A 20561-nucleotide genomic window follows, 5' to 3' on the forward strand; every position below is an offset into this window, starting at 1 on the left:
CTTTCAACAAATTATTTCTGCTGTTCGTCTGACTCACTAATTGTACAAACCCTCATCACACCAATAAGGGGGCTATCCTTTCCCTTCTGTCTTCATTGAGACTTTGCCTCACATTGTTTGTTTATAGGTTGGTTTTGGTGATTACATACACCTAGCAGAAAACATAATCCCAGCAGGTCAGAAATTCACAATGCCCTCCCCTCCTTTCCTTGCAGCCTGACATTAAGGACCAAACCAAAGCAGAGTTTACAAAACAGGTACCAGGGGTATGCTTTCACATACCTGTCTCAGGTGCTGTGCTATGCAGTACCTGATGCTGTTGTGATAGCATACTGCTGCTCAGTCTACTCAGTCCTCCAAAAACTAGTGCTCAGAAGTGATGCCTTGAAGCATCCTCTCCCCAGAGATGGGGAAATGGGTGAGCCAGCCTCAGCCATTCACTCTCCCCCCTTGTTAATGATCTCCTTCAGTACACTTACTCAGTACCTTCACTTCTTACTTCAGTACCTACTCTTCAAAGGCAGGTCATACATCGGCTTCCTGGTTGCTTGAGTCAATTCTGGCAACCCAAATGGAAGGTCAAGCAAGATCAAGGGCTTACAGCAACAGCCAGGTGGAGATGGGCATTGCTTCAGCAGCAGGGGAACTTGCTTGACTTGTGCTGAGAATCTTGTAATGGCAGCTGTAGTCAGCAAGTGATGTCCATGTTTTCTGACATACTAAGCCTATTCGTTGCTGTAGTCTCTGGTATAAAATGTCAAAATCAGACAAAATAACTACTTAATATTTTGCATAATATAAGAGAGACACACATTTATAAAGAACATTACTTCTGTGTAGATCAACAAGATTTAATCCAGAACAGTGAAAAGCATTTGTGAAACTATAAAACATTTATATTTCTTTAATTTAGAGTAATGCAATGCACTGTTGTATTTCTCAGCCTGTCCACAGACTCTTCATTGACTCACATTCTTATACATGGTAGCAGTTAACTGTGCAGCAAATCCAGTCATCAACCAACACCTCTGGTATCATTTTACAAAAAGGAAATTTGCAGTTGCCACTATTATTGACACACAATTAAAAAATCAGATTTCAATTTTAAGTTTATTACTCAACAGCCCTTTCCCTTGAGGTTCTCATCAAGTAGATAAATAAATATTATTAAACCATCACCAACCCACCATTCAGTACACATTAACACTCCCTTTCCCATTTTAACTATCCTGCCCTTCCAATGTCTTCACGTTTCATGTTGGCAGTAACTTTACTGTAGTTAAACTGCATCATTTGGTCAACATCATTATTACCTAAATGTGACAGTTGTTTCACTTTAGCCATCACCATCTTTGCAGTTGTGAATACCTTAATATCATCGGGATATGTACTTTCTAGTCAATTATATTTGAGCATTGTTCTTTTAGACTCCCTAATTGCTTCCATGAACTTTAATCTCTATTGTGTGGTGACATCTGAGAAATCTTGACTTATGAGGATTTGCTGGCTGTCTAGGCTTCATGTCTTTCCTGGCTGCCATAGCTATCGGATAACTTACTCCTTCTCATACCATAACAGAAGCTGTGCAATAATTATTGACATTTTACCCTATTTCAGAACTTATAGGTTCGTAGGTTGGTACTAGGCTATCGGCCCTAGGGCCTATACAAGCCTAGCCATAACAATTCCCTGGATATTTCTTCCCACAATATTTACTTCCATGGACCTATTTCTTCTCAAACTTCTCATAGACAATACAAGAAGTATTCACATTTTACCATATTCGTTGTCAGCCATAGTTAAGGGAGACTATTTAAATTCTGATAGATTTCTTTGTTAAGCCATTTTTGTTTTGACAAAGTCTGAGCAGTCTGCCTCTTCCTTGATCATAGACACTCCACTCAGCTTTTCACTATTTCTCTGAAATCTTACCTTCTAAAGTTACTAACTGCTGATCAATGTATACTAATTTCCAGAATGTCTCTACTGCTTAGTCAGACTACATAATTCTCTTTTTTGCTTTATCACCAACATATCATCAATCTAGCCAGGAAGAAAAATCTTAATCATTGACTTTATAACCCTCTAAACTATAAGCAGATCTGACAAACATAAGAGCCTCAAATCATACAAGATATCTTCAAATGCTTTGCAACTGTAAATACTGAATTGTAACGAGGAGTTCTTTTCACTGTTTTCACTGTCAACTCAGGGTCCAGTTTCTCACTGTATTTCACTTTCCATTTCATCTTCTAAAACCGTTTCTTCTTTTTTCTACAGTTTTGCCTCTGTCTTCTTAAACAGGACACCTCTGCACATTTGTACAACCAAATTCACTTCAAACAATAACTTTAAAATGACAGACAATACATTGTTTTAATTTTGCAACAAAGAAAGATGACAGATGTGGTCCAGCTGCACAACACACCACACAATGTCTCCCATCTTTTAGAATCTCATGCTTTTATGTTTGTCTTATGCCAGATGTTTATTGCACACAACTGTTGACTTTCTATAACACTGGGTTTTCCTGTGTTTTACATTAATTTTCTCCAGTGAGATTCTATTGGGACTACACATTCAGCTATGGTGCTGAAGTAATCCTCGGCTGATTTTGCATATTTCCCCTTTTTTCTATGGTTTGCTGTGCATTTCCTGATATGTACTCTACTATGCCATATTACAAAACAGTGTAAGAAACTTCTCTGTGTGGAAGATTTTCAATCCATATATATCTAGTTAATCACTGTATATTAATCAGATCAGATAATGATAGTAGAAGTAGTAAACTTAAACTCATCCTAAGTCAAAACATAATAAAAAATATATATAATTTGAAATATTATACAGAATTACTAAGTATTCAAAAGTAATTCAAGCAGGTTAGAGTCTGTTTCCAGTTGAAAATCATTTATTATACCCCCGCTCAACCTAAACTCTAGCATTAAAGTTCCACTCCCTTTACTTAATCTTTCTGTACCCTAAACTTACACATGCAACCTTATATCTCTATCACTAAGAAATCTCTGCGTATTCTCCTACAACAGAATTTACACTATACTTCTGCAGCCTGCCACTCTACCCTCGACTTACTTTCTCTCCTACAAAACTTCCATTTCCCAGGTAAGTATCACTACTTCTGTTTTCCTTAATACAGGTCTATACAAGATCTCTACCTCAATCTACCTAATGTTTCATATAACTACTTGTCCTCTTAAGTTCTACTTCCTGTTAAGTCCCTTGCTGCCTTTGCTACCCTTTTCTGTACTTCCAATGGATAAGCACATTACATAATACATCCATTGTTTATCTGTGTAATTTAATTGTAACCAACTACCTCATGAAAAATAAAATGCATTTCCTTAAATTTGTAGGATACTGCATGTTATGTAATGTATTCTAGATCCATCCAACTGTCCACAACTCCTTGTCCCAGTTTTGCACATGGGGTCGGGGTGTCATTTCAACAATGGCAATAATCTAAAGCCAAGGCTCACACCACTGTGTGGCTAGCCCTTCCGTGACTGTTCTTCCATACCACACACATACGCACACTCATACTTATGGCCAATTTAGTGTGTCCAGTTCATGGAATGTGTTTTCAAGTAAACTCAAACTATTTTAGAAAATGTCATTTTTTTGTCTTTAAATGTACTTGCCTAGTATGTGAAGCTTTTTTCCCCAGGCTGCCATTGAAAATGGGATAAACCCCAGTGGGAACTTACTGGGAAACAGCAAAAAATATGTTAGTTCCTAGCATAGCTATGTCACAATACACGATGATGAGGTGTATTTTGTGCAGGTAGGGAGACAGGCCCCGGTGCACGCCCCACTCCTCTGAAAATTAATATTAAATCTAGATTGTACAGCAGAGGTTTAAACGAACATTTTCTCTTAATCATGTAAATGTGATCTGAGCGCTGTTAGATTTTATTTTGATGAGGAGTACTAATGCTAATGAGACTGACCCTTTTGCAAAACATGCTTTAAAGAGATTTCAGTTTACTATTTCCTTTACAGCAGTGATTTTATTTGTATTTAACAGAAGTGGAACACTGACACATGTGGACCATTTTCAGACTTTTGGCCAGAAGCACCGACTGGTTAAGTGACTTGCTGAGAGTTACCCAGTTGCCAAAGGAAGGATGAGGCACTCAAACCCTGGACTACAAGAAGCAGTGTATTAACAGCTCATAGCCTTATTCCTCAGTGTTGTCAGACCATTTTATTCATATTTTGTTTAATATTAAAATATCAAACACTTTAACATAGACCTTTTTAAAGCCGAACTGAGTGCATGTAATTGGAATTGCTTAAAATCACTCCCCCTAGAAGAAGCAGTATTATTCTTTAATTCCACATTCCTATCTATACTTGATTCTCATGCACCAGAACGCTCTATTAGAGTAAAGACCAAATCGGCCCCATGGCTGACCACCAACACAAAAAAACTCATGCTTGCTAGAAACAAAGCATGGAAATCTTGGAGATGTAATAAACTAAACCCTGACTTAGTTAAATTCCGCCAGCTTCGTAATTTAGCAAAAAAAATCAATAATCTCTGACAAGAAAAACTTCTACTGTAACCTCCAGGAAACACATATTAACAACCCTAAACAGTTCTGGTCATCAGTAAATAGACTTCTTTCCCCAGGAACTGCGAAAACTCCTTCCCCTCTAAATGCTGACCCAGAAACCCCTCTCCAGACTGCCAATGCTTTCAACTCTTTTTTCTCTGAAACTATTCAAACCCTAGCCAAACAAATGAACACTAACAACTCTCATATACCACCTAACAGAACTACCTCTTCCCTCAATTTCGCTCTAAAACCTATATCTACCTCTTTCATCTTCAAACTCATTCACAAACTTAAACCCTGCACCCTTCTGCTGACAAGCTCCCTTCTCTTTTCCTTCAGAAAGCCGCTAAAGAAATTGCTTATCCTATTTCCTTACTCATCAACAGAACTATCCAAGAAGGAACCATCCCTGATATATGGAAAGTCTCCTATATTATACCACTTCATAAAGGTGGAAACTCCTTGACCTTTCCAACTTTAGACCAATTGCCCTTCTTTCACCCCTTGCAAAATAATGGAAAAATGTATTCACCAGCAACTGGTACACCACCTCTCCTCCACAACATAATAGCAAACTGCCAGCATGGTTTTAGACCCCATCATAGTACCACCACTGCCCTTCTCTCCTTTATAGATACTATCAACAAAAATCGAAACAACCATTCTCTCTCCTCCGCTCTTTTCATTGATCTCTCAAAAGCTTTCGACATGGTTAACCACTCTCTCTTAATCAATATTCTCGAATCTCTTCCTTGTGATAAACTAGCCACAAATTGGTTTAAATCTTACCTTAACAACAGACAACAAGCAGTAATTTGGGAAAATCACATCTCTTCTCTCTTGCCCATTTCCATCGGAGTTCCCCAGGGCTCCATTCTAGGTCCACTTCTGTTCACCCTCTTTATAAACGATCTTCAGACTGCTATACCACAAGCTACCTGCATACAATATGCAGATGATTCTACCCTTATCTGCTCCGCACCTTCTTCTACTGAACTGACCTCCTTAACACAAAATACCTTTAACAAAGTAGAAACTTGGTTTTCTAAACGGTTTCTCCTACTAAATGCAAAAACTAAACTCCTGCTGTTCTCCCCCACCTCTCGGTCCCCGGCTTTAAACTTTACCATTTCTTCTAATAATGGCACTATCATCTCGCCTGATCCAACTACTAAACTTCTTGGAATAACCATTGACAATCATCTTTCCTTCGATCAGCACATAAACAACACCATCAAGGTTGTTAACAAAAAATTGGATCCCTATATCGTATTAAACCTTTTCTAACCCCAGCAACAAGAACCAAATGTGCTCAAACCCATCTCCTATCTACTCTCCTATATGCTTCTCCCATTTATACCAACCTCAAGAAAAACAATCTTAACAAACTTGAAACTTGCTATAATAACATAGCACGTTTCGCCACTAGTAACCCCTTTAGGACTCACCACTGTATAAATCTAAAGCAACTTGGCTGGCTCGATTTCAATTCTACCTATAAATTCCTCTACTCACTATACCTCACTTCATATTACTCCTACCTGACAACACCCTATACTCTCTCAACTCCTAATCCCGTATAATAATCTGAACTCGCTCCTCTAGTAAACTTATGACTAAATCAATAAAGGCAAACAACACAGCAGGTTGTTCTCTTTTCACTAACACTATAGGTAAATGCTGGAATCTCTTACCTTGTGACATAACTTTGACTACATCCCTGCCTCAATTCAAACAGAAAATTAAACTGTACTACCTAAATCATTGGCTTTGTTTCTGCAGTACACCAGGCTAACCTTTTTCTTTCTCATACTACATCTCTCCTTCACTCTTCCTATTAGTATCTGTCTTATTTCTTCTCCTTTTACAGTACTAATCGACCTAGGTACATTCTATGTAAAATTGCTAATATGGTATTAACTGCTCATCGAAATGTGCTTCTCCTGAATCTATCTTGCATTCTGTGTGATGTTATGATTTTCTAATTTGTTACTTATAAACATTTGTAATATTTTGTAATGTACTTAGTATTTAGTGGAGCTTTTCTCCTCGGGCCTCTGCTGAAAATGGACATGTATCCAGCCAGACTAGCCCGGTCAACAAATGTAAAATAAATGTAAAATAAATAAATAAATAAAATAAATTAGGTAATGGACACTGCAAGCTTTTGAATCTGTATGTGATTCACAGAGCTAAGTGAGAGTATTTGATGGTGTGAGTTTCAATGTAGTTAAGCAGACTTTCTGTTTCTGGTATTCAGCACTTCCTTGAACTCCTGAATTGCTCATTTGGTAAACACTGGAATTGAAACAAACTGGTAGCTCTGCTAACTCACATCAGCTCTTCAGAAAAGACAAATTTTTCAAAATACACTTCCATTTTTCATATACTTGTACAAATGTAAGTTTCATTTAGGTTCATAGGTTGGTACTGGGCTATCTGCCCGAAGGCATATATTAGCCCAGCCACATTGTGCGGTATTCACCACCCCTTTAGTAGTTCCCTAGACCCTTGTACTAGCAGCTAGTACCCTTGGCCCCTATCTAGTAGTGCTGTTGGTGTGATCCCCGGTGTGAACTTTCTGTTACCCATCCACTCATCAAAGTTCCTCCTGAAGAGTGATAGTGAGGGGCCCTGTCTTATGTAGATCGGGACCCTATTCCATAGTAAGGGAAGTCTCTGCGAAGGAAATCTATCCCTCCAGCATGTTCTATTCATTGTTGTGTTGAGGTTTATATCCCTAGAGCATGTAGCTCGAGTAGATTTGGTTTTGCTAAGATGGAGCATGTTCAACAATTCTGGGTTGGACATGGCTCTGTACGTTAGACAGAGATCGTCTCTGAGAAAGCGGTATGCAACAGAGAACAGTCTTAGCTTTTTCAATCGTCCTGCATAGGGCAACTGTTTGAGGCCAGTAATCCTCTTGGTTAGGTACCTTTGTGGTCTCTCCAGCTGCTGGAGATGTCTAGCCAGGTACATTCCAATTGGTACATTGTACTCAATAATGGGTCTGATGAGGGAAGAGTAGAGGGGCACCATTACATCCTTAGATCTTGATGCGAACCCTTTTGTGATCAGATGGGTCACATAGAAGGATTTTCTAACCACTTTGGCAACATGGTTATCAAAGGAAAGCTGACTATCTACTTGGGTCCCTAGATCCCTTATTTCTTCTTCAGATTTCAGGGGATTACCTCTTATGTTGTAGTTTGCAGGTACTCTGTTTTTTCCAAAGGGGATTACTACGCATTATTTTGCATTTAGCTTGAGACCATGGCTTTGACACCATGCATCAGTCTCATTTAGGCCCTTCTGGAGGATCTCCATGTCGGCTGGAGACTCTATTATAGCACCCAGTTTGCAGTCGTCCGCAAACTTAGTCAGCCACAGCCCTTTCGTGCTTGCCTGTACTTCTGAGAAGTATATGCCAAACAGGAGGGGCCCCAGGACAGAGCCCTGAGGCACACCACTCGTTACTGGTCTGGATTCGGACATAGATCCCGCTACTCTTACTTTATGGGATCTGTCTGAGAGCCAGTTTGCGATCCATCTTGTGACATAAGGGTTTATGCCCAGGCTGGTGAGCTTATCAATAATACCTGAATGGGGAATTGTGTCAAATGCTTTAGCAAGGTCAAGGTAAGCCGTGTGTACCTCCTTTCCCTTATCTATAGCCTGAGTAACTGTCTCAAAGAAATCCACCAGGTTCAGGAGACATGATCTGCCCTTGACGAAGCCGAACTGTGTGGGGTCCAGCAACTGGAGGTTCCCAATCTCTCCATTTATGAGTTCCATAATGATTTGCTCCATAGCCTTACAGATCAGACTGGTCAGGCTTATTGGTCGGTAGTTCCCAGGGTCAGTTGTGGCCCCATCCTTGTGTAGCGGGGCCACCATTGCCATGCGCCATTCTGTGGGCACATATCCTGTGGAGAGGCTGAGACTGAACAGGGTATTAAGATGCGGGGTTAATTCCTTTTGGAGCTCGCGTATGACACAGCCTGGGACACCATCTGGTCCCATGGAGGCAGTGTTTTTAGCTTTAGATAGAGACTTGTTAACCAATGTATCAGTAATAATTAGACTTACACAATCCCCTAGAATGGTAATAGGCCCTGTAGGTGGTGAGGGGGGGGGGGTTTGCAGTGAACCTGTCAGCCAAGATGTTGGCAATGTCAGAAGGGTCAGTGTATTTTGTTCCATTTTGTACTAGCTCAGAACAGACCTGAGCGTTGCCATTTAGGTTTTTGACGTAGCCATAGAAGGCCTTATGGTTATCCTTGGCAACTTTATTTTCAAAATTAGCTTTAGTTGACTTGATGAGGGCCCTCAATTTCTTACTAATGCTGATCAGGGATGATTTTTCTACTTGAGATTTGGCCTTTTTTGTATAAGTCTCCTCCTTTTATTGTAAAGTTTGCTTATGGCCGGAGTCCACCAGACTGGTTTCTTCTTGCTTGAGGAAGGAGTCTTGGTTTTATTTGAGATAGCACAGTCCATGCAATCCTGAATATGCATATAGAGTGCCTTGGTGTAGGATTCCGCATCCTGGATATCATTATCCTTCTGCAAGGGAATAGTGAAGCTTTCCACTTTGGATGCAAGTAGTTTGAAGTTTGCTTTGGAAAGGTTTTTGACTATGGTTTCTTTGATTGGGGGAGGTGGAGGAGTGAGGATGTCCAGGGTTATCAGTTTGTGGTCGGATCTGACCAAGGAGGGGGTGATAATGGGTGTGGTACAATGGGCGCCCATATTTGTGATGATTAAATCCAATATGTTGTCCCCTCTAGTGGGGGAACATACTAGTTGTTCAAGGGCATTTGAATTTATAAATTCTATGAATCGCTGAGCATAGGAGTTGGAACATTGGTAGTTCGCCCAGTCTATACGAGGGTAGTTGAAATCACCCAAGATTATGGTGTTGGGTAGGACCTTTATATTTTCCAATGTCTCAAGGAATGCAGAGTGAGCATCTTGGGACATGGTGGGCGATCTACAACCGGCTATGACTTGAAGTGTGGTTTTGCCTGCTGATAGTTGCGCATGGATGATCTCTGGGGCATCATGTTGCGCTACTAACCTGGAGATATGGGTATCCTTGATGAATATGGATACACCTCCACCTTTTGTACTGCGATCCGGTAACTGAGGCCGGAAGGTATGATATGAATTGTAACCTGGCAGTGCTGGGGTGCTCTCTTGAGCCTTGAACCAGGTTTCCGTCACTGCACAAACATCGATTTTCTCCATGCTGAGGAGAGCCTCGAGTGTGTGCATTTTGAGGTTGAGACTTCTGGCGTTGAGTAGCATTACCCTTAGGTTTGGCTACCTGTGCTGGTTACGGTGGTTGGTTTGTCCTTTGAGCCTTGCCTAAAAAAGGCACTATGGGGACGGCAAGAGCCTTGGCCAGTATTCGAAAGCCTAAGAGTGACAGGTGCAACCCATCTCTGGCAAAACAGCGAGGCTTGTCTATCATGTCATCCCAGGCAGACAGACACTGGATCCCCTTAGAATGACACCAGAAGCTTAGCCAATTGTTGAAATTGATCATTTTGTCATTGTATTGTGGTATCATTCTAGGTGAAGGTAGTATGCTACTCAAGGTCAGTGTCATACCAGCTTGGGCTACATGATCAGAGAGCTCCTCAATGTCTCTTTTCATGTAGTCCAGGGAGGTATGTCTTAGATCATTCACACCAACATGTACAATGTCAGCGTCATACTTGTACTTGTTCTGGAGTGACCTAAATGCCTGTGTTATGTGGCAGATCCGAGCACCCGACAGGCAGCTGACAGTAACCTTCTCCTTGTTCAGCCTGGTGAGTGGAACATCCATGTGCCTTACTATAGAGTCTCCTATTACTAGCGTGTTAGATATGGTGTTTTGCCTTAAGGGCTGTTGTGAGGCACACTGCTGAGGTGAATTATGTGTTTTCTGGATTGTGTTTGGGGGTGCAGGTTGCTTGCTTGTCTGCTTTGGAGGGTACTGTTTCTTTTTCAGATTGGTACCTAGTGCCTCCGAATATGTTTTTGTGTATTTATTTGTATGTTTTGCCGGTGCTTGTTTTGTAGATTCATGTGTGACAGGTGGTGTGATGCAAGTGTGCCCCTTATCCTCTTGACTGTCTGTTACAGTCATGGGTTGAGAGCGCTTAGCCTCCAGTCTGGCTGTGTATTTATGCACCTCATTTAAAAAACAAAAAGAGGAGTTCAGGTTTTTACCAATGAAAACATATCTAATATGAAGCTCTCTTAATTACAAATGAATGTCGTCTATGCATTTGAACTATCAGTTTAGGAAGTCACTGCACTCTTATCTTCTGTTTGCCTCATCCTTTAAAGTTTTCAAACTAAGGTTGAGAGCATTTTCAGTGATTATGTAGATCAGGACACCCTGGGATGTACAACAGCAAGAGCAACCCACTGTGGCTGTGAAGTGACAACAAGTGGCAAGCTGTTGCCACCCACTTAAAGAGCAACCACAGCAGCACTGCTAAGTGGGGGTGGGGGGTTAAGACTAAGGTTAGGAATGAGGGCATACCGCTTAACCTTTTAGAACAACAAATCTGAACAATGCAAGTAAAGATAGGACAAAGGCTCAAAAGATGGGCAATTTGTAAGTAATGCTCTTACAAACTAAAAGTTGATAGAATAATAGGTTTTGCTTTAGTATGAATTTTCTGAAGGGTATGAAGTCTGCAACTCAAAGGTCATTATTATTTTCTATTTTACAGGGTGTAGAAAGTACAGTTGTGTACACTTACCATAAATGCAGATGTTCGAGTGTATTCACTGTTGCAGTCATCACACTTGCATTATCTGCCTGCAGGTAGCCCTCAGTTGGCCTGAATACCAGAGTCTTGGGATTTCTGCATCGGATGCTGTTGCCTCATCCATGACATCAGGTCATCAGGGGTATAAAACATGCAGCCGGTGCCATTACATCAGTTTTTCTTGCCCCAGATGTCAGGAGCCCCAAAATAGGAAGCAGTCAAATGGTGTGGAACACCTCCAGTAAAAAGTAAATACCATTTCCATAAGATATGGGCAAAAAAGTGGATAGGTAGAAGGTATAAAAAGACAGGGGGCTGGAGGGAGGGTAACCGGGACTGCAACAGTGAATACACTCGAACATCTACATTTATGGTAAGTGTACACAACTGTACTATGTTCTTCGTGTTTCACTGTTGCAGTCATCACACTTGGGTTGATTCCTAAAGCTGAGGAAGGGTGGAGGCAGTCCAGAAGTAGTAGGGCTAGCTAGCAGGCCTTGTAAGACTGCTGTGGCAAATCCAGCTCTGGATTAAGAAAAGACAGGTAAGTGGTAATGCTTGGTGAAGGTGTGTACAGAACTCCAGGTTGCATCTTCCAGGATGTCCCTGGTAGGGACTCCCCTGAGAAAAGCTGTAGAGGTTGAGGTAGCCCTAGGGGAATGAGGCCTGATCCCCTGTGGAGTAGATTTTCCATGGTGTCTGTAGCAGAAATGGATGCAGTGTGCTATCCATTTAGAAATGGTTTATTTTGAAATGGCCTTGCCCTCTGCCTGTGTAGCAAAGCTGACTAGCAGCTGGTCAGATTTTCTGAAAGGTTTAGTCCTGTCAAGGTAGAACCTGAGCTATCTGTGCACGTCCAAGGAGTGCAGGATCCTTTCCCCTTTATTCTGAGGATTAGGAGAAAAGGTTGGCAAATGGATGGACTGGTTTAAAGCCACACTAGATACCACCTTGGGCATAAAAGATGGGTTAGTCCTGATGGAAACCCTGTCCACATGAAAGATAATGAAGGGTTCAACAGCCATAAGGGCTTGTAACTCAGACACTCTTCTTGCTGAAGTTATGGCTAGCAGTAAGGCTGTTTTCCAAGAGAGGAATTTTAACTTTGTTGTAGCAGCAGGCTCAAAAGAGGGAAGCATGAGCTTCTCTAGTACAAAGTTAAGGTCCCAGGCAGGAGTGGGAGCTCTACTTGGGGGTCTTAAATTGTTAGCTCCTCTCAGGAACTGTTCGATCAAAGGGTGAGAGAAGAGGGGTGGCTCAGTATTGCAATGAGCTGAAATGGCAGAGACATGAATCTTAATTGATGAGAATGATAGGCCTTTGTGGAGCAGCTCTGCTAGGTAATCTAGGATTTGAGGCAAGGAGGGCACAGCTGTGTCCTTCCCTTAAGACTGGCTCCAAGAACAGTATCTATTCCATTTTTCTGAATAGGATTTCCTAGTACTGGGCCTCCTGGTATCAAGGATAACATCCAGCACCTGTTTGCTGAGGGTTACTGTTGATGTATTCAGAGAATAAGCCAGACTGCCAGGTTCAGGGTTTGCAGCTGAGAATGCAAAATCTGTCCCTCCTGCTGGGACAGCAGAGAGGGGAGGGGTCTGATGTAGGTGCCAGACTGCATAAGAGTGGGTACCAGTGCTGGCGTGACCAGTCTGGTGCAATAAGGATTGTCCTTGGCCTGTCCTGTTTGATCTTTACTTTTGGAAGGAGGGTACAGAAAGGGAAAGGCATAGATTGAGAGGTTTTCCCATGTGAAGGATAGGGCATCCACTTTCCAAGCTTGGCTGTGGGGAATTCTGGTGCAAAATTTGTTTAGTTGATGGTTTTGGGGGACCGCAAAGAGGTCCACCTCTGGTGTCCCCCACCTGTGTATTAGAGGTTTAAATGAGTTTGGTTCCAGTTTCCACTCATGTGGGTCCATTAGATTTCTGCTTAAGTCATCTGCCAGTTTGCCTGGCAGGAATTGAGCTTGCAGGTGCACTTGGTTGCTTAAGGCTGTGTTCCACAGAGCCATGGCTAACCTGCAGAGTGGGTAGGAGTGAGTTCCCCCCTGCTTGTTTATGTACCACATAACTGTGGTGTTGTCTGTCTTTATCAGGAGTTGTCCTGGCAGGATAAGGTATTTGAAGGCTGTCAGTGCATTCTGTACAGCTAACATTTCTTTTTGATTGACATTCAGGTGAATTTGTCCTGGGCTCCATTTGCCTTCAATGCGTTTGCCTGCCATGTAAGCCCCCCATGCATAGTCTGATGTGTCTGCTGACAGAGTTTGGACGGTGGGGGTGTGTGAGAAAGGGAGTCCCTTTTTGTGGTTGCAAGCTTCTGCCCACCAAATGAACTCTGTCTTTAGGCAAGGAATGATAGGAATCACTGTTTCCAGGTCCTGGGAATGTTGACACCAGAGGCTTTTTAAGTACCATTGAAGTTTCCTCATATGCAGTCTTGCATATGGAATCAGTAGAATACATGAGGCCATGAACCCTAGGGCTTGCAGTATTTTTCTTGCAGATAGCTGGATTTGGGTGGCCAGTAGTTTGAAATAAGTTGTCAAATAAACCTGCTTTTCTGGAATGAGGAATGCCATCTGGGAAGTTGTGTTCAAGCTTGCTCCCAGGAATACATTCTTTTGGCTGGGTACCAGATGTGATTTCTTTTCGTTGATGGTATACCCCAGAGAAGTTAGGAGTCTCTTTACAAATGTCAGTTGCTGAAGTAGCAATTCCTGACTGTCCGCTTGAATCAGGCAATCATCCAGATATGGATAAATTTAAATATTTCTCTGCCTGCAGTAAGCAATGGCTGGAGCCAGGCACTTTGTGAATACCCTGGGCATAGTAGATAAGCTAAAGGGAAGTGCAGAGAACTGATAGTGCATAGAGCCTGCCCTGAAACATAGATATTTCCTGCAAGATTCCCTTATGGGGATGTGCAGATAAGCTTCTTTTAAGTCTAGGGTGACTAGCCAGGAGTCCTTGGCTAGCATAGGAAGGAGCTGATGGAGTGTAAGCATTTTGAATTTTGGTACCACCACGAAGGTGTTTAGGGATTACAGATCCAGAATAGGGCACGAAGAGTTCTCTTTCCTGGGCACCAGGAACAACCTGGAATAGAAACCCTGTTCTCTTTGCTCTGTTGGCACAGGTTGAATAGCCCTGATACTGAGAAGAGAAAGTACTTGCTTTTGGGCCTCTGTCCACTGGTTTGGAGGAAGGTCTGGCAATCTGCTTGTAGTTGACAGAGAGTGGAAATAGAAACTGTATCCCTGGGATACAATGTTTAAGACCCATCGGTACTAGGTAATATACTCCCAGTTTTTGCATGCAGGGCGAGTTTTCCTCCTAGGGGTGCAAGTACTTGAGCATGGCTGGGAAGAATTAAGGACAAGTCATTGTGAATGTTTTCCATAGGGGGTGGCTTACCACTCCCAGTTTTTGAGGAGGAAGCACTCCATTGTTTAGATCCGTGCATACCCTGAGACTGTGGTCTGTTGCCCCTGGGTTTGGGCTGAGAAGGTATGGAAGGGACTGGAAAGGACCAGTTTTTTGAAGGCCAATGCCTACTGTGTACATGTGGTATGTGATGTCATCAAGAACAATTGGGATATTCTATCTAATGTTAAAGAATTGAATGGAGTTATAGGAGATGAACCGCGTTTTACTTTCAGGAATAATAGATCTTTGAAAAGTCATCTTTGTTATAAGGCTCTAGGCTCTCAGAAGCATATTCAATCTGATAGACTTGGTACCTACACATGTAGGAGATGTATGGCATGTCCCCATATTCACTCAGGCAGACGATTCATACATCCACGTATGGGATTTGAAATAGAAGCTAATTTTTATGCTGATTGCCACACCAAAAATGTGGTGTATTTTAGCTATTGTGCAGAATGTTTTGCTTTGTATATAGGCAAGACCAATCGACTTTTAAAGGATAGGATTTTAGAACATTTAAGAGGCATCAGGAATGTCAAAGAAAGTAGTGCATTGGCAATGCATGTGGGGAGAGAAGGTTCTACACACAAATTTAATTTTTTAGCGTTGGAGATTGGCCGATAAGAGAGGGGGTAATTTGAATAATAGTACCGAAGCTATAGAACAGAAATGGATACTATTCTTTCAAGCTGATAAACCACCTGGTCTTAATAGTAGGGTATCTCTCAAGCCCTTTATAAGAGCTAGAGCTCTAAAGCATTAAATGCTGTATATAAGTTTTAGATAGTTTATTGTGGTGCATTTTATATGATATACTTATTGTATATATTTAGTATTTCTATCTATTTTATTCTTATAATTTATACTGATACTGTTATTATAGATTTTTATGGTTTTTACTACATATTTACACATTGCATTCCTGTTTATATATGTATTTTATAAAACAGTTGTGGGATGAATTATTGTGTATTCAATATTGTTAGTATTGCTTTAATTAATTGCATGCTGTGGATTGGTCTGTTTGTATTTGTGAGCCTTTTTAAATGTGATGTAACTCATTGAATTTGTTAGTCTGATGAAGCGGAGTTTATCCTTGAAAGCGCTTACTAGTCTATTCTATTTTCATTAAAGGAACCTGCTGTGTGCAACCAACGTGTTTTTCTTCTACATTTGGACTTTTTTACTAGCTGGTTGCTTTATCTGGTGGTGAGGGATTTTTCTCTTTGTGTAAACCTATATATATGTATATGTATGAATATCAGCAAACTGCAAACACTCATCAGAGCAAATACAGACAAACTGTAAAATGACTGAACATGAACACCCCCTGCTAATTGTATGTACTAACTCTAAGATTGCACAACAGTGGGGTAAGGGCAAATTCCCTTAACCTGCTGCAATGCAATCCAATGCAAAAGGCTGCTGGCAGAAAATCCATTTAACAGAACATTCATGCACATGGACGTTCACTTTTTTTTTTTACAGTAGTAAAAATTGTTTGCTCTTGTCAACTACAACTATATCTATCTAGTTATCTATATATATATATATATATATATATATATATATATATATATATACACACACACACACACACACACACACACACACACACACACACACACACAAGCACATACATACATACGGGTCCCTATCATTTGACTGACTCGCAAATTGTTAAACACAACTGACCAAAAACTCATTTGACTGAATCACAATTGACAGAACAGTGTAGAAGTGTATAGACAGTATGTGATGGTGTCATTTTTAGTTATAGGTTTTAGCAGAGAAGTAGTTCGAGAAGAGTATGTGTGGATTGGCAGTGGCCAATGTTATGTCAATGCCCCAGATCTATAGCTGTTTGTGCACCATTATGAAGAATGTCGAATATCGGACCTTCCAACCTGTGCAGACACAGAAACAAGTACTAACATGGGTCCAAAAGTGGAGCAAGTACGGATGTTCACTGCTGTGGTCCTTGACATTTTCTGCTTACGCTCTTCTGGTCTTGTTATTCTCAGATTCAAAACTGTAGCAATCACAAGTAGTATAATAAATATATATATATATATATATATATATATATATATATATATATATATATATATATATATATTTGTATATATGCAAATAGTATATGCAAGGCTTTGTTACTTTAAAGCAAACATCTCAACTGTTCAGGTTTTCAGATATTGTCCAGATTTTTGCCTCATATTTGTGGTGTGTTCCTCATAAAATTTGTGGTACTCTGGCAAATCACTGAGGACTGAAGTCACTAGATAATGACAAACATGTGAATTTCAGACTTTGTATCCTTCAGAAAATGCATCCTAACACAAATTTATTTTATTTTAACATTTGTTGACTGGGACAGAGCCCATTTTCAGCAGAAACCTGGAAAGAAATGTTCCAGATGCATGTCTTTTGAATGTAGGAGGAAACTGGAGCAGCTGGAGGGAACCCACACGAATGCAGGGAGACTATTCAGACTCCGCACAGAAGGTACCCCAGCCGAGAATCGAACTGGAGAACATCTTGCTGTAAGGTAACAATGCTAACTGCTGCACCACTGCACTGTCAGTAGTTTGTTATTTTAGCAACTTTCTAAGTTTATTAAATATTTAAAATCTGTCTCTATTTTTGGACCTTTGACCCCCAATTATTTTAGGTTTTGCCCAGATTTCTTGTGCTAAGGAGTTCAGAAATATGATTCAAAATATCTCCCCTGTTTTAACGTACTACAGGAGTTAATACAGATGGGATGTGTGTGGGGGTGTCAGGAGCAAAACCCCTTTCTAAAATGCTTTAGTGGTCTCACAATGAGTTTTGCTGTTTGCGGTATTTCTTTTACATTCACATTTCATTTGCCAAAGATGCAGGACTTGCAGTTGCATGTCTAACAGCTTTCATAGGGAGATGTTTTACAACTAGTAGTACTCTTGATTGTTTAACATGCCCTTTTATTAATAAATACATAGGATGTGGCTTGTATTGTGAAGTATTCAAAAGCTATGAGAAGGAAAGGTTTCTCCATGCCTTAATTATAATTAAACACAAGCATACATCTGGACAAAGCCCAACAAAATGTGGGAACAAAGGCCCAAAAATAGGGACACATTTTAAATATTGGTCTTATAAACTTAGAAAGTTGTTAGAATAACAGGATTTGTGTTAACATGCATTTTCTGAAGGATATGAAGTCTGAAAATCAAATACATATTATTTAGTGATTTTAATCCTTATATCATCTCAGTGATTTGTCAAAAAAACACAGTTTTTAAGAGGAACAGATAAAAAATTTGAGGCAAAAATCTGGACATTCTGTGAAAATCTGTACAGTCGAGAGGTATGAACACAAGTTAAAATCACCTGTGCTGAAAAAGTATTTGCTATTGTATAATGCAGAAAGCATACAGATAAATGCTTTTCTATAACCAATACAGATAAATGCTTTTCTATAACCAATAAAATGACCAAATGACTTACAGAAAGCTAATTTATTATAATAAAGTCATCTCACTACTCAACACCTCAGACAAACTTTCAGTGGTGGCTACTCATTTCAAGGTTTGTCTGAAGCACAAGAAATGTTTTGAGATGGTTTTATTCCAGTAATTTATTTATTTGCATTAATTTAACTGGGTTGTCCATCTGGGCATAATAGCCCTTTTACAGTGTAGGCCTGGGGGAAAAAAAGCTTCACAGCAATACAGTTAGTACAAAATAATGCTATGATACAAAAAGTAGAAAAATAGCACGATAGTTCAAAAATATGCAAAGTTCAAAAATGGTGATTCCACAAAACAGCATACATACACATAAACTACAATCCTCGTTTGACAAACTGAAAATCCAGTACATACTGCTACATACATACTATATACTATGTGAGTGCATGTACATGTATGTGTAAATATATACACTAAATAATTAGCATGACTATATTATGCCTGATTAATACAGCTATTCACCTCTCAGTTTGCTGTTATCATCTCTATACTAATAGATCTCAAGAAAATATGCTTAGGGCGTGGCCAAGATGGGCTCAGAATAGCAGCAATTATCTTCAGCTCTGTCAGTTTAGATTTTGTATGACAGGATTTTTTCAGTAAATCTTATCGGAGGAACTTACAGTCTTCAGTAATAAATTCCTCTCATCTAGTTTTATAACTACATATAAAAATTCTGAAGAAATTTTGATTTTTTCCTGTCAATAATACCTTGGATACTTTATCTATCTTCACTGACAACAGAATGGCTACATCAAAAGCACTTCATCAAGAATCTTCTCAAGGACCTACATTCTTTACTCACTACTGTACAAGAACTATCTGCCAAACTAGATAAAATGGATTTAAAGATTGACATCTTTAAAAAAGACTGCACTAAACAAATGGAAAAGATACACGAAGATCTGCAGTTTCAAAAATCTCAAATTACAGGTATTGAATTAGCACTAAATGACATTGACAGTAGAGTACATACAGATGAGAATAATATAGACTTTCTAATAAAGCAAAATACATACTTACAATCCAAAGTGGATGATTTAGAAAACCGGTCTCGAAGGAATAACATTAGAATATTTGGCTTACCAGAAAACATAGAAGGAAACAATCTGTCAAAATTCCTGACAACCTGGATCCAAGATGTACTAGACTTACCAGAAGCCTTCTCATATGGTATTGAAAGGGCGCACAGATCTTTTGCTTCATCTAAAACAAGTAAGAATAACTCTTCTAAATCTGTAATTGTAAAATTCTTATCTTCATATGACAAAGAACTAGTGCTAAAAACAGCCTGGGCAAAAGCTCCCATTAAATTAAATGACAATACCATTCGTTTTGATAATGATTATTCTTCAACAATAATAGCAAAAAGAAAACTTTTCCTACCCTTAATCAAAGAACTCAAAAAGGCACAAATAAAAACTCATCTATTATTCCCAGCCAGATTAAACATTTTTCTACAGGATGGTATCAAAACTTGTGATGATTTAGACACAGCCCTTAATTTTGTTAACTCTAACAAAATAATTGAAAAGCTAGAAGATATGGAATGGGCAAGTGCAAGTCTTAAAAGGTTAGCTGAAAATGACAACTGGAAGTCAGTTGAAAAAAAAAGAAGCTAAAGAAATAAAGAAATGCACCATTAATATGAGACTTTAAATCTAAACATAAAGACTTTAAAGTAAATGCACGGTTGCAACTACAAGTGTAACATTCTCCCCCCCTTTTTTTTTTAATATTCAATATGTATGTGTGTTCCCGTGCTACATCTTGATAACATAAATATGGCAAGTTTGGCTATGAACTTTGAATGTGTTTAAAAAATTTTAATAAGAATACAATTGAAAACGTTCTTCTGGTTTAAATGAAAGACAAGGGGAAATGAAAAGCTGTTCCTACGATCTTGTGAGAAATAGAGGGATCTGATTGTGGACGTTAGTGTAATACGAACAGTGTTAAGCTCTCAGGGCTAGGATGTATGTAAAAAGTAAACAGAATCTAATGCATTACTAATATCTATGCAAGATTAATGGGACAGTTCTGTTTAATAATTATTACTTTAGCGATTGCACATACAAACGCGAAAGTCATTAGAATGATGCATCTACATTCTAACATATTATTGTTAGCTCCTGAGAGTCTAGTGCACTTTTCAGCTTTTTTTCACATACCAGTTTCGTCAGTTGTTCCACGTGGACCCAAGAGACTAAAAAAAGAAGAATTCAAGCATTACTGTTCCCGCTTTTACTCAGGACAGCTTTG

At 39.7% G+C, this 20561-nt stretch overlaps 1 protein-coding gene across 1 annotated transcript in view; it reads right to left on the bottom strand.

Moving 5' to 3' along the window:
* LEMD1 (LEM domain containing 1) overlaps nucleotides 1–19634 on the bottom strand; it is a 372161-nt gene extending 352527 nt beyond the window's left edge. The window contains exon 1 of the mRNA XM_044076814.1: nucleotides 19455–19634. The gene's annotated coding sequence lies outside the window, so the exon portion shown is untranslated. The remainder of the gene's footprint in view (nucleotides 1–19454) is intronic.
* Nucleotides 19635–20561: the final 927 nt, after the last annotated feature.

The sequence above is a fragment of the Protopterus annectens genome, chromosome 7.part0 (assembly GCF_019279795.1).
Source record: "Protopterus annectens isolate FY-2018-M chromosome 7.part0, PAN1.0, whole genome shotgun sequence".
Lineage (NCBI taxonomy): Eukaryota > Metazoa > Chordata > Ceratodontiformes > Protopteridae > Protopterus > Protopterus annectens.